Raw genomic sequence first — 12681 nt, 5'->3', positions numbered from 1 at the left:
TTTTTTTCTAAAAACAAATACAGAGTTTAGATCAAAGTTACTATGTTCGACCGAACCCATAATTCTATACTAGCTCCGCCTCTACTTTCAACGTCCTACCTGATTTGGCTGTTACTTTACCACCTTATTGGTGAAGCTCCAAAAGGCAAAATTGCAAGCAAGTAGGGTTATATATCAAACGAGTAAGTTAACTTACATTTGACGGGTTAAAATAGGTCGAATTAATATAAGTCGGTTATGTTATAACTCGTCCAATATTAGGTGCACTGAATAAACCATGTCAAGTTTAGAGATAACGATGTATTCTGCCCTCAATTTCTATATCATTTAAATACAACAAGATTCTTCTTAAAGGTACAAGGATATAGATAACGATGTATTCTGCCCTCAATTTCTATATCATTTAAATACAACAAGATTCCTCTTAAAGGTATAAGGATATAGATAACGATGTATTCTGCCCTCAATTTCTATAGCATTTAAATACAACAAGATTCTTCTTTTATATATATATATATATATATATATATATATATATATATATAAAAGTCTAGACGATTACTTGTAATTATCCTTTGACTGACTTAATCACAGTACTAAAATCTTTTATAATATAAGTGTATAGCTCCAAACAAAATCTTTTAGGGCAAAAGGTTACAGCTTAAAAGTCCCAAATCCTGATTCAGTTCAAGCAGCGGTATCTTCGTAAAGCTAACCTACTTTTGTGTCTGTCTTAAATGTCTGCCTATATTAGGAGTATACAGTGCTGCCTCTACGTGTGGCAAACTGGCGGGTCGAATTGGATTTGGTAGCTCTTTGGTGTATCGACATCCCAGTTTTCCACTCGATAGATCCCGCAAATACTCTGGTTCCCCTTCCTTCTCGACCAGACGAAGGAGATATGAATTCCATTTAAGCGGGTCAGGGCTTGGCTTGACGGACGGGTCGAAAGTGGGTAATAGAAAATGGATAAATTATCCAATCCGACCCATATTTAATACTGATAAAGAACGGGTTATTAACCGGCGGATAATATGGGTAATTAACCATATTATTTATGACTTTTTGAATATGATCACTTTTGGGAGAATTCCTAATCTCCTAAACTTGAGGAACCTCCAATTTGAGGTTTTACAAATGTAAATGTTAAACCCATTAGCTATCTAGTAGTTATCCATTTAGAAAATGGATAATATGATTTTTATCCATATTTGACCCGTTTTTAAATAATTTATTGCCCAACCTATTTTTTAGTAGATAATATGGATGGTTAAATATTTTCTTTTAACCATTTTGCCCAACCTGTTTTCTTTTAAAGATAAACAGCATATTATAAATAGCCAAGAATAGCACCACTCGGCATATACAAAATAGTTTTCCAAGACCCGGAATATCACTAAGTCACAAGCCGCTATAATCTATGTAGCTCTATACAAAAGTCTGAAGATAATAAGGAAAGTCTCTAGACGAGGGAGTAGAAAGGGACTCCGAAGATCTGCGGACGCAAGCAGAAGTACCTTGAAGTCTCTTAGAATCAGCAGCACGCACTAACCTCAAGGCTGGTAGCTCGTACCTGGATCTGCACACGAAAACATGTGCAAGAAGGGCATGAGTACACCATAATGGTACCCAGTAAGTGCCAAGCCTAACCTCGGTCGAATAGTGACGAGGTCAGGTCAAGGCCTTACCGGAGTAAATATAATAAATTAAATAGTAAAAGATATAAGTGAAATTTACGGTAACATAGTTAAGGAAATTCTCAAAAATTTAACAGTTAAGGGAGCCCTCGGCTCAAAACAAGGTAAACACAGTGAAAAATCTCTCGGGATACCGTCCCGTAGTTTCAAATGAATATGCAGTACAGGGGGATCTCTCGGAATATGTCCGTAGTCCCAAAGTAAATATGCTATGCTGGGGGATCTCCCGGAATACGTCTGTAGTCCCAAAATAAATATACAGTGCTGGGGGATCTCCCGGAATACGTCCGTAGTCCCAAAGTAAATATACAGTACTGGGGGATTTCCCGAAATACGTCCGTAGTCCCAAAGTAAATATGCAGTGCTGGGGGATCTCCCGAAATATATCCGTAGTCCCAAAGTAAATATGCAACGCAAGATGAAATGACAGGTATGACATCGAGTTATACAGTTTATACTGGACACAAATAAGGCAAATAAGGACTTAGCTAAACATGACGCACAGAATGTCAATTAGGCAGTTAAAACACGTAAGCATGCTTTTCTAGTCTAAACTACACAATTAAACATATTAGTACAACTTAATAAGAGAAGCAATTTATGATTTAAAAAGGTTAAACATGATTTTTTCAATAATAGCCCGTGTACGTACATGTCACCTCACGTACACGACGCCCACACACCAAATAATATCAAGATATCCTAAGGGGGAAGTCCCAAACACAAGGTTAGGCAAGCCACTTACCTCGAACCGCTCAAATCAACTCGATATCACGTTCTTGCCATGAGTATCCGACTCCAAATGGCCCGAATCTATTCAAAATAGTACAATACCATCAATACGCGCTAATGGAATGAATCCCACAAGAAAACTATAAAATTAGGCCAAAACCCGAAATTGGCTCAAATCCGACCCCCGGGCCCACGTCTCGAAACCCGACAAAATTCACGAAATTAGAAAGCTCATTCATTCACGAGTCTAACAATATCAAATTTACTAAAATTCGACACCAAATGATTCTCCAATCCACAATTCAAACTTCTAATTTTCACCTTAAATACACATTAACTAGGTGGAAAAATACATGGCAAGGCAAAATTATTGACCAAAAATAAGCACAAGGAACTTACCTCAAGAAATGCCTCAAAAATGCTCTCAAAAATCTCCCTAACCCGAGTTTGCAAAGCCAAAAATGATAAAAATCGCGAAGCCCTGCGGTTTTAATCACTGCCCAGGTATTTCCACACCTACGGGTGCGCTTGTGCGGAAAACGTGCACATATGCACAACTCACTTGCCCCCTCTACCTTCGCACCTGCGACGAAAGGGCCGCACCTGCGCACTCGCGCCTGCGGACGTCCCTTCTGCTTCTGCGCATCTAGCGCATTTGCGAACAGCCTTGTGCATTTACGGGCATCGCAGATGCGGAACGTCCTCGCACCTGCGACCCCAGGCCAACTCTCGACTTCTCGCATCTGCGCTTCCATCTTTGCATGTGCGGCTCACGCACCTGCGATCTATTTTCCGCAGGTGCGAAACACCAGAACCAGCAAAGGCACCAGATTTTCCTAAGTCCAAATTTCTTCCCGTTAGGCATCCGAAACACACCCGAGGCCCCCGGGACCTCAACCAAATATATCAACCACTCCTAAAATATCCTACGAACTTAGTCGAGCCTTTAAACCATGCCGGACAACACCAAAATCATGAATTAAGCACGGATTCAAGCCTAAGAATTTAAAATTTTCCAAATTCTACAAACGACGCCGAACCACATCAATTCTAGTCCGAATAACTTCAAATTTTACCCACATGTCACAAATAATACTACGAACCTACAGCCACTTTCGGAATTCCATTCCGAGCTCGATATCAAAATTTTCACTATCAGCTGAAATCACCGAAAAACTAACATTCGCCAGTTCAAGCCTAAATCTACTACAGACCTCCAAAACACATTCCGGACGCGCTCCTAACCCCAAAATCACTCAACGGAGCTAACAGATTCAACGGAATTCCATTCTAGATCCGTCTTTACACAGTTCCGACTACGGTCCAAACTCTAAGGCTTAAACTCACAACTAGGGGCTAAGTGTCCCAAAACTCCCCGAATTCCATAACCAAACACTTCGGCAAATCCCAAAAGCAGAAACAAATATGGGGAAAGCAGATATTAGGGGATCGGGGCTCAAATTCTCAAAATGACCGACCGGGTCGTTACATCCGCCCCTTCTTAAAAAAATCGTTCGTCCTCGAACGAGTATAAAGACATACCTGAAACTGTGAAAAGATGAGGGTACTGGCTGCGCATATCCTGCTCGGTCTCCCAAGTCGCCTCCTCGATCGGCTGACCCCTCCATTGGACCTTTACTGAAGCAATATTCTTTGACCTGAGCTTTCTGGCCTGCCTGTCCAAAATGGCTACTGGCTTCTCAACATAAGATAGATCTTTGTCCAACTGGACTGAGCTGAAATCCAATACATGAGTCGGATCACCGTGATACTTCCGGAGCATAGACACGTTGAATACCGGGTGAACTCCTGCTAGGCTGGGAGGCAAGGCAAGTTCATAAGCAACCTCCCCAACTCGCCGCAATATCTCAAAAGGACCAATGAACCTCGAGCTCAGCTTGCCCTTCTTCCCGAACCTCATGACACCCTTCATAGGCGATACCCGAAGCAAGACCCGCTCACCAACCATAAATGCCAAATCACGAACCTTACGGTCTACATGACTCTTCTGCCTGGACTAGGCTGTGCGAAGTCTCTCCTGAATCACCTTCACCTTATCCAGGGCATCCTGGACCAAGTCTGTACCCAAAAATCGGGCCTCGCCCAGCTCAAACCATCCCACAGGGGACCGGCACCGCCTACCATACAAAGCCTCATACGGTGCCATCTGAATGTTGGACTGATAACTGTTGTTGTAAGCGAACTCTGCAAGTGGAAAGTATTGGTCCCATGACCCTCCGAACTCCATCACACAAGCCCGGAGCATATCCTCAAGAATCTGAATCGTGAGCTCGGACTGCCTATCCGTCTGAGGGTGAAAGGCCGTGCTCAGCTCCACCCTAGTACCCAACTCCTGCTGTACGGCTCTCCAAAACCGGGATGTGAACTGTGTACCTCTGTCTGAAATGATGGATACTAGAATACCATGAAGGCGGACAATCTCTCTGATATAAATCTCAGCCAATCTCTCTGAAGAGTATGTAGTCAACACTGGAATGAAATGGGCTGACTTGGTCAGCTGATCCACGATCACCCAAATAGCATCGAACTTTCTCAAAGTCTGAGGAAGTCCAACCACAAAGTCCATGGTGATCCGCTCCCCCTTCCACTATGGGATCTCTAACCTCTGAAGTAATCCACCCAGTCTCTGATGGTCATATTTAACCTGCTAACAGTTGAGACACTTGGCCACAAACCCAACTATATCCTTTTTCATTCTTCTCCAAGTCCTGGTACATCTTTGCGGCACCCGGATGAATGGAGTACCGCGAGCTATGGGCCTCCTCAAGAATCAACTCCTGAAGCCCATCTACATTGGGTACACAAACCCGGCCCTGCATCCTCATCACACTGTCATCACCAATAGTCAAATCTTTGGCATCACCTTACCGAACCCTGTCCTGAACAACTAGAAGATGAGGATCATCATACTGGCACTCCCTGATACGGTCATAAAGAGAAGACCGAGCAACCACACAAGCTAATACCCGACTAGGCTCTGAAATATCCAATCTCACGAACTTACTGGCTAAGGCCTGAACATCCAAGGCTAAGGGCCTCTCAGATGCTAGAAGATATGCCAAGCTCCCCAAACTCTCTGCCAGGCGACTCAAGGCATCGGCCACTACATTGGCCTTCCTCTGGTGGTATAATATAGTGATATCATAGTATTTAAGTAGCTCCAACCACCTCCGCTGACGCATATTAAAGTCCTTCTGCCTGGACAAGTACTGCAAACTCCGGTGATCAGTGTAAATCTCACAGGGAACACCGTACAAATAATGGCGCCAGATCTTCAGGGCGTGAACAATAACTGCTAACTCGAGATCATGAACCAGATAATTCTTCTCATGCACCTTCAACTGTCTAGACACGTAGGCAATCACTCTACCATCCTGCATCAATACTGCTCCAAGGCCAATCTTCGAGGCATCACAATAGACAGTGTAGGACCCCGAACCTGTAGGTAATACTAATACTGGGGTTGTAGTCAAAGCTGTCTTGAGCTTCTGAAAGCTCTGCTCACACTCCTCGGTCCACCTGAACGGAGCACCCTTCTGGGTCAACCTGGTCATAGGTGCTGCAATGGATGAAAATCCCTCCACAAAGCGACGGTAATATCCCGCTAAACTAAGAAAACTGCGGATCTCCGTAGCTGATGACGGTCTAGGCCAACTCTGCACTGCCTCCACCTTCTTCGGATCTACCTTGATCCCATCACAAGACACTATGTGGCCCAAGAATGCCACTGAATCAAGTCAGAATTCACACTTAGAAAATTTTGCATATAACATCTTCTCCCTCAAAGTCTGAAGCACGGTCCTCAGGTGCTGCTCATGATCTTCCCGAGACTGGAAATATACCAGGATGTCGTCAATAAACACAATGACGAAGGAATCAAGATAAGGCCGGAATACATTGTGCATAAAATGCATAAAGGCTGTTGGGGCATTGGTCAGCCCAAATGACATGACAAGAAACTCATAGTGACCATATCTGGTCCTGAAAGCAATCTTCGGGATGTCCGGCTCCCAAATCTTAAACTGGTGATAGCCAGAACGCAAGTTAATCTTGGAAAACACCCTGGCACCCTGTAACAGATCAAATAAATTATCAATACGAGGCAATGGGTACCTGTTCTTCACTGTAACCTTGTTCAACTGCCAATAATCAATACACATACGCATAGAACCATCCTTCTTCTTTACGAATAAGACCGGAGCACCCCAAGGTGATACACTGGGCCTGATGAAGCCCTTATCAAGCAACTCTTGCAATTGCTCCTTCAACTCCTTCAACTCAGGAGGAGCCATACGGTAGGGAGGAATAGAAATGGGCTGAGTGCCCGGCAACAAATCAATGCCGAAATCAATATCTCTATCGGGCGGCATACCCAGAAGAACAGCTGGAAACATATTTGGAAAGTCCCTCACTACTGGAACTGACTCGACTGTAGGGGTATCAATACTGACATCTCTCACATAGGCCAAATACGCATCACACCCCTTCTCAACCATTCGCTGAACCTTAAGTAATGAAATGACCATGCGGGGAGTATACTCTAAGGTACCTCTCCACTCTAATCTCGGCAAACCTGGCATAGCCAGCATCACGGTCTTAGCGTGACAATCAAGAATAGCATAATGGGTCGACAACCAGTCCATGCCCAAGATAACATCAAAATCTACAATACTGAGAAATAATAAATCTGCTCTGGTCTCAAAACCACTAAGAGCAATCAAACACGGCCGATATACGCGGTCCACAACGAGAGAATCTCCCATGGGAGTAGATACATAAATAGGGGAACTCAAAGAATCCCGAGATATCCCCAAATGTAGAGCAAAATAAGAAGACACATATGAGTACATAGAGCCTCGGTCAAATAATACCGAGGCATCCCTATGACAGACAAGGACGATACCTGTGATAACTGAATCTGAAGCAACAGCCTCTGATCGGGATGTAAGGGCATAGTATCTGGCCTGGCCTCCCCCTCTAGGGCGACCTCGACCTCCACCTCGAGCTGGTTGAGGAGGTGGGGTAGCAGCTGGTGCTGGAAGAATGGATGGAGGACTCGGTGGAGCACGTGGAGGCTGATAAGTCTATGGAGGTACACCCCTCCTGGCTCTGGGGCAATCTCTAACCAGGTGACGAGTGTCACCACACTCAAAACAACCCCTCGGAGGTCGTGGCAGCTGAGACTGACTCGAACCTGGCCTACTGGACTGGCCGGTAATAGCACCTCGAGTAGGAGGCATACTGGATACTGGCGGTGCATAATAGGGCTCCTAAGGTCTAGGAGAAGCTGGAACACCGCTGGCTGCTGGAAGAGTTGAATGAACAGGGCGACTCACAAAACCCCTACCATAGCGTGCTGCTGGCGCACGTGCTCCTAAATAATGACCAGTCTCCCGAGACCTCTTGGCCTCCCTCTCCTCTCTGTCCCGGGCAAACATGCCCTCCACTCTCCTGGCAATGCTCACTGCCTGCTGATAAGTGATGTCCATCTCCAACTCCCTGGCCATACTGGTCCGAATACTGGGGTGGAGTCCCTCTCTCTGGCGACGAACCCTCTCTCTGACTGTAGCAACCAGAGCCGGTGCATGGCGAGCTAACCCACTGAAACGGACTGCATATTCTGACACAGTCATAAAACCCTGACGCAATTGCTCAAACTCTGCGCGCCAAACATCCCTGAGGCTCTGAGGAACATACTCGCGCAAGAACATCTCTGAAAATTGAGTCCAAGTGAGTGAGGCTTCCTCCTCCGGACTACTCAACTCATAGGCACGCCACTACTGATATGCTGCTCCCCTCAGCTGGAAAGCGGTGAAAGAAACCCCACTCGTCTCCACAGTGCCCATAGTGCGAAGAATACGATGACATTCCTCAATAAAACCCAGATCATCATCTGAAGCTAGTCCGCTGAAAGTAGGTGGGTGGTACTTCTTGTACCTCTCAAGTCTGAGCTGCTCTGCCTCAGAAGCAGCTACCCTGATGTCATGCTGAACCGGAGCCACTAGGGGCATAGGAATATACTCTGGGACCTGATCAACCTGGACCCTCTGCTCAAGAGTGCGGGCTGCGAGAGTCTGTACCTCTTCCCTGGCCTGAGTTATAGCGGGAGCTATCAGAAATAGTCCAGCCTGAGCCAGAGTGCTGAACATGCTCAAGAACTGAGCTAAAGTCTCTTAGAGGGCTGGAGTAGCAATAGGGATCTCCGGCGCTGGCCCTCCAGCTGGAGCTGCTGGGGGTTCCTCTGACGCAGCTCTCGCAGGTGTGCGGGCTGCACCGCGTGGTCGTCCTCTTCCCCGACCCCAGCCTCTGGCGGCTCTGGCAGGGGGCTCGGGTGCCTGATCGTCGGTCCTCTCATTGCGGGTCCTCACATCTGTGAGAAAGAATAGAAAAGAATCTTAGAATAGTTTTGGTGTCAATAACTCGCACGACAAGGAAATCAAAGAAATATGATTGTTCTTAACAGTAACATAGCCTCCCGAATATAAGTACGGACATCTCCGCACCGATTCGCGAGACTCTAATAAACCGGCTTGTGACTCGCGACTCCTACGAACCTAGTGCTCTGATACCAACTTGTCACGACCCAAATTATCCCTCCGTAAATGGTCGTGATGACACCTAGTCTTTACGACTAGGTAGGCCTAATATTTCAAAAAATATAAAGAAAACACAATATTTTAAAGATAAACAGCATATTATAAATAGCCAAGAGTAGCACCACTCGGCATATACAAAATAGTTTCCCAAGACCCGGAATATCACTAAGTCATAAGCCGCTATAATCTATGTAGCTCTATACAAAAGTCTGAAGATAATAAGGAAAGTCTCTAGACGAGGGAGTAGAAGGGGACTCCGAAGATCTGCGGACGCAAGCAGAAGTACCTTGAAGTCTCCTAGAATCAGCAGCACATACTAACCCCAAGGCTGGTAGCTCGTACCTGGATCTTCACACGAAAACATGTGCAGGAAGGGCATGAGTACACCATAATGGTACCCAATAAGTGCCAAGCCTAACCTCGGTCGAGTAGTGACGAGGTCAGGTCAAGGCCCTACCGGAGTAAATATAATAAATTAAACAGTAAAAGATATAAGTAAAATTTACGGTAACATAGTTAAAGAAATTCTCGAAAATTTAACAGTTAAGAGAGCCCTCGGCTCAAAATAAGGTAAACACAGTGAGAAATCTCTCGGGATACCGTCCCGTAATTTCAAATGAATATGCAGTACATGGGGATCTCCCAGAATACGTTTGTAGTCCCAAAATAAATATGCAGTGCTGGGGGATCTCCCGGAATACGTCTGTAGTCCCAAAGTAAATATGCAGTGCTGGGGGATCTCCCAAAATACGTCTGTAGTCCCAAAGTAAATATGCAACACAAGATGAAATGACAGGTATGACATCGAGTTATACAGTTTATACTGGACACAAATAAGGCAAAAAAGGACTTAGCTAAACATGACGCACAGAATGTCAATTAGGCAGTTAAAACACGTAAGCATATTTTTCTAGTCTAAACTACACAATTAAAAATATTAGTACAACTTAATAAGAGAAGCAATTTATGATTTAAAAAGGTTAAACATGATTTTTGCAATAATAGCCCGTGTACGTACTCGTCACCTCACGTACACGACGCCCACACACCAAATAATATTAAGATATCCTAAAAGGGAAGTCCCCAACACAAGGTTAGGCAAGCCACTTACCTCGAACCGCTCAAATCAACTCGATATCACGTTCTTGCCACGAGTATCCGACTCCAAATTGCCCGAATCTATTCAAAACAGTACAATACCATCAATACGCGCTAATGGAATGAATCCCACAAGAAAACTACAAAATTAGGCCAAAATCCAAAATTGGATCAAACCCGCCCCCGGGCCCACGTCTCGAAATACGACAAAATTCACGAAACTAGAAAGCTCATTCACTCACGAGTCTAACTATATCAAATTTACTAAAATCCGACACTAAATAGTCCTCCAATCCACAATTAAAACTTCTAATTTTCACCTTAAATACACATTAACTAGGTGAAAAAATACATGGCAAGGCAAGATTATTGACCAAAAATAAGCACAAGGAACTTACCTCAAGAAATGCCTCGATAATTCTCTCAAAACTCGCCCTAACCCGAGTTTGCAAAGCCAAAAATGACAAAAATCGCGAAGCCCTTCGGTTTTAATCACTACCTAGGTATTTCCACACCTGTGGAACCTGGGCTCGCACCTACGAGTGCGCTTGTGCGGAAAATGTACGCATGTGCGCAACTCACTTGCCCCCTCTACCTTTGCACCTGCGACGAAAGGGCCGCACCTGCGCGCTCGCGCCTGCGGACGTCCCTTCTGCTTCTGCGCATCTTGCTTATTTGCGAACAACCTTGCGCATTTGCGGGCATTGCAGATGCGGAACTTCCTCGCACCTGCGACCCCAGGCCAACTCTCGACTTCTCGCATCTGCGCTTCCATATTCTCATGTGCGGCTCACGCACCTGCGGTCTATTTTCCGCAGGTGCGAAACACCAGAACCAGCAAAGGCACCAAATTTTCCCCAGTCCAAATTTCTTCCCGTTAGGCATCCGAAACACACCTGAGGCCCCCGGGATCTCAACCAAATATACCAACCACTCCTAAAATACTCTACGAACTTAGTCGAGCCTTTAAACCACGTCGAACAACACCAAAATCATGAATTAAGCACGGATTCAAGCTTAAGACTTTAAAATTTTTCAAATTCTACAAACGACGCCGAACCACATCAATTCTAGTCCAAATGATCTTAAATTTTACCCAAAGGTCACAAATGACATTATGAACTTACGCCACTTTCGGAATTCCATTCCGAGCTCGATATCAAAATTTTCACTATCGGCCGAAATAGCCGAAAAATTAACTTTCGCCAATTCAAGCCTAAATCTACTACAGACTTCCAAAACACATTCCGAACGCGCTCCTAACCCCAAAATCACTCAACGGAGTTAATGGAGTCGACGGAATTCTTTTTCGGATCCGTCTTCACACAGTTCCAACTACGGTCCAAACTCTAAGGGTTAAACTCACAATTAGGGGCTAAGTATCCCAAAACTCCCTGAATTCCATAACCAAACACTCCGGCAAATCCCAAAAGCAGAAACAAATATGGGAAATGCGATATTAGGGGATCAGGGCTCAAATTCTCAAAACGACCGGCCGGGTCGTTACACAAATTTTTTTAATGTTGTCATCCCAAAATTTATTATTTGCAACACTATTTAGACTTTAGATGAGAACAAGCTACAATGTTTGTTATTGTACCGAATTATGGTTGAAAACTTTCAGGTTTTATTAGTATATGTCTCCACCACCTCTATATGGTTTCAATAAAATGTCTTTCATTAGCCCAAAAAAGAAAACACCTATAGATATAGGAATTTCTCTATATTAATCCTTCGCAGTCCGCGCCGAAGCGAGCTTCCTTATATGTCCAGTGAACTACTGCGCCTCTACGTATTTTTGAAAGAACCAGTTAGCTTTATATGCTGTGCCATTTCACCCCTAACCATAACTCACCTGTTGATTCTTCAACGTAAGTCGATCGGACTTCCACTCAATTTCAAAACAACTATATATGGTTTGATTGATTTTTTTTACCATCGAATAGATGACTATATGAAGGTGCCTTTTATAAAAATGAAGCTTAAAATGTGAGCTGGTTTATCATCACGGTCTAATTGAGATTAAAACATTTAATTCAGAGATTCAATTCTAAAAGGCTAAAAAGTCCATTTTTTAAAAACCCTATCCTAACAAATCAAGGTTACAAGGGCCTGCATTAGCTAGATACGTTAAAATGAAATCGGAGATAAATCAGCAAAATAGAATTTTCACTTCCCTATATTTTGGACCATATCTTCTACTATATGTTTTCAATCCGTTAACAATGGTTATATGGAGTATATTTTCATTTTAATTTGTGACTCTTATAGTTTTTGTATAAACACTAGATGCGGATAAAATTAACTCAATAGGATTAGGGTCTTTTTATGACTACTGAAGTGACCAACTTTCATGTAGAGATATATAGAGACTTTATAGGTTAATTAATTCGTTGATACATATTGTTTATAAAGCGATATCTGTTATAAGAAAAATCAAATTATGGTGGATGTCTACTCTTTATTCATGATCTTCATCTCAAATGCTTAATGACATATTCAATGACATATTTTTTTTCACTTTTCATGCCTATATA

Source organism: Nicotiana tomentosiformis, chromosome 6, assembly GCF_000390325.3.
Source record: "Nicotiana tomentosiformis chromosome 6, ASM39032v3, whole genome shotgun sequence".
Lineage (NCBI taxonomy): Eukaryota > Viridiplantae > Streptophyta > Magnoliopsida > Solanales > Solanaceae > Nicotiana > Nicotiana tomentosiformis.
The sequence above is the reverse complement of the archived record's forward strand: the minus strand, read 5'-3'. Positions refer to the sequence as shown.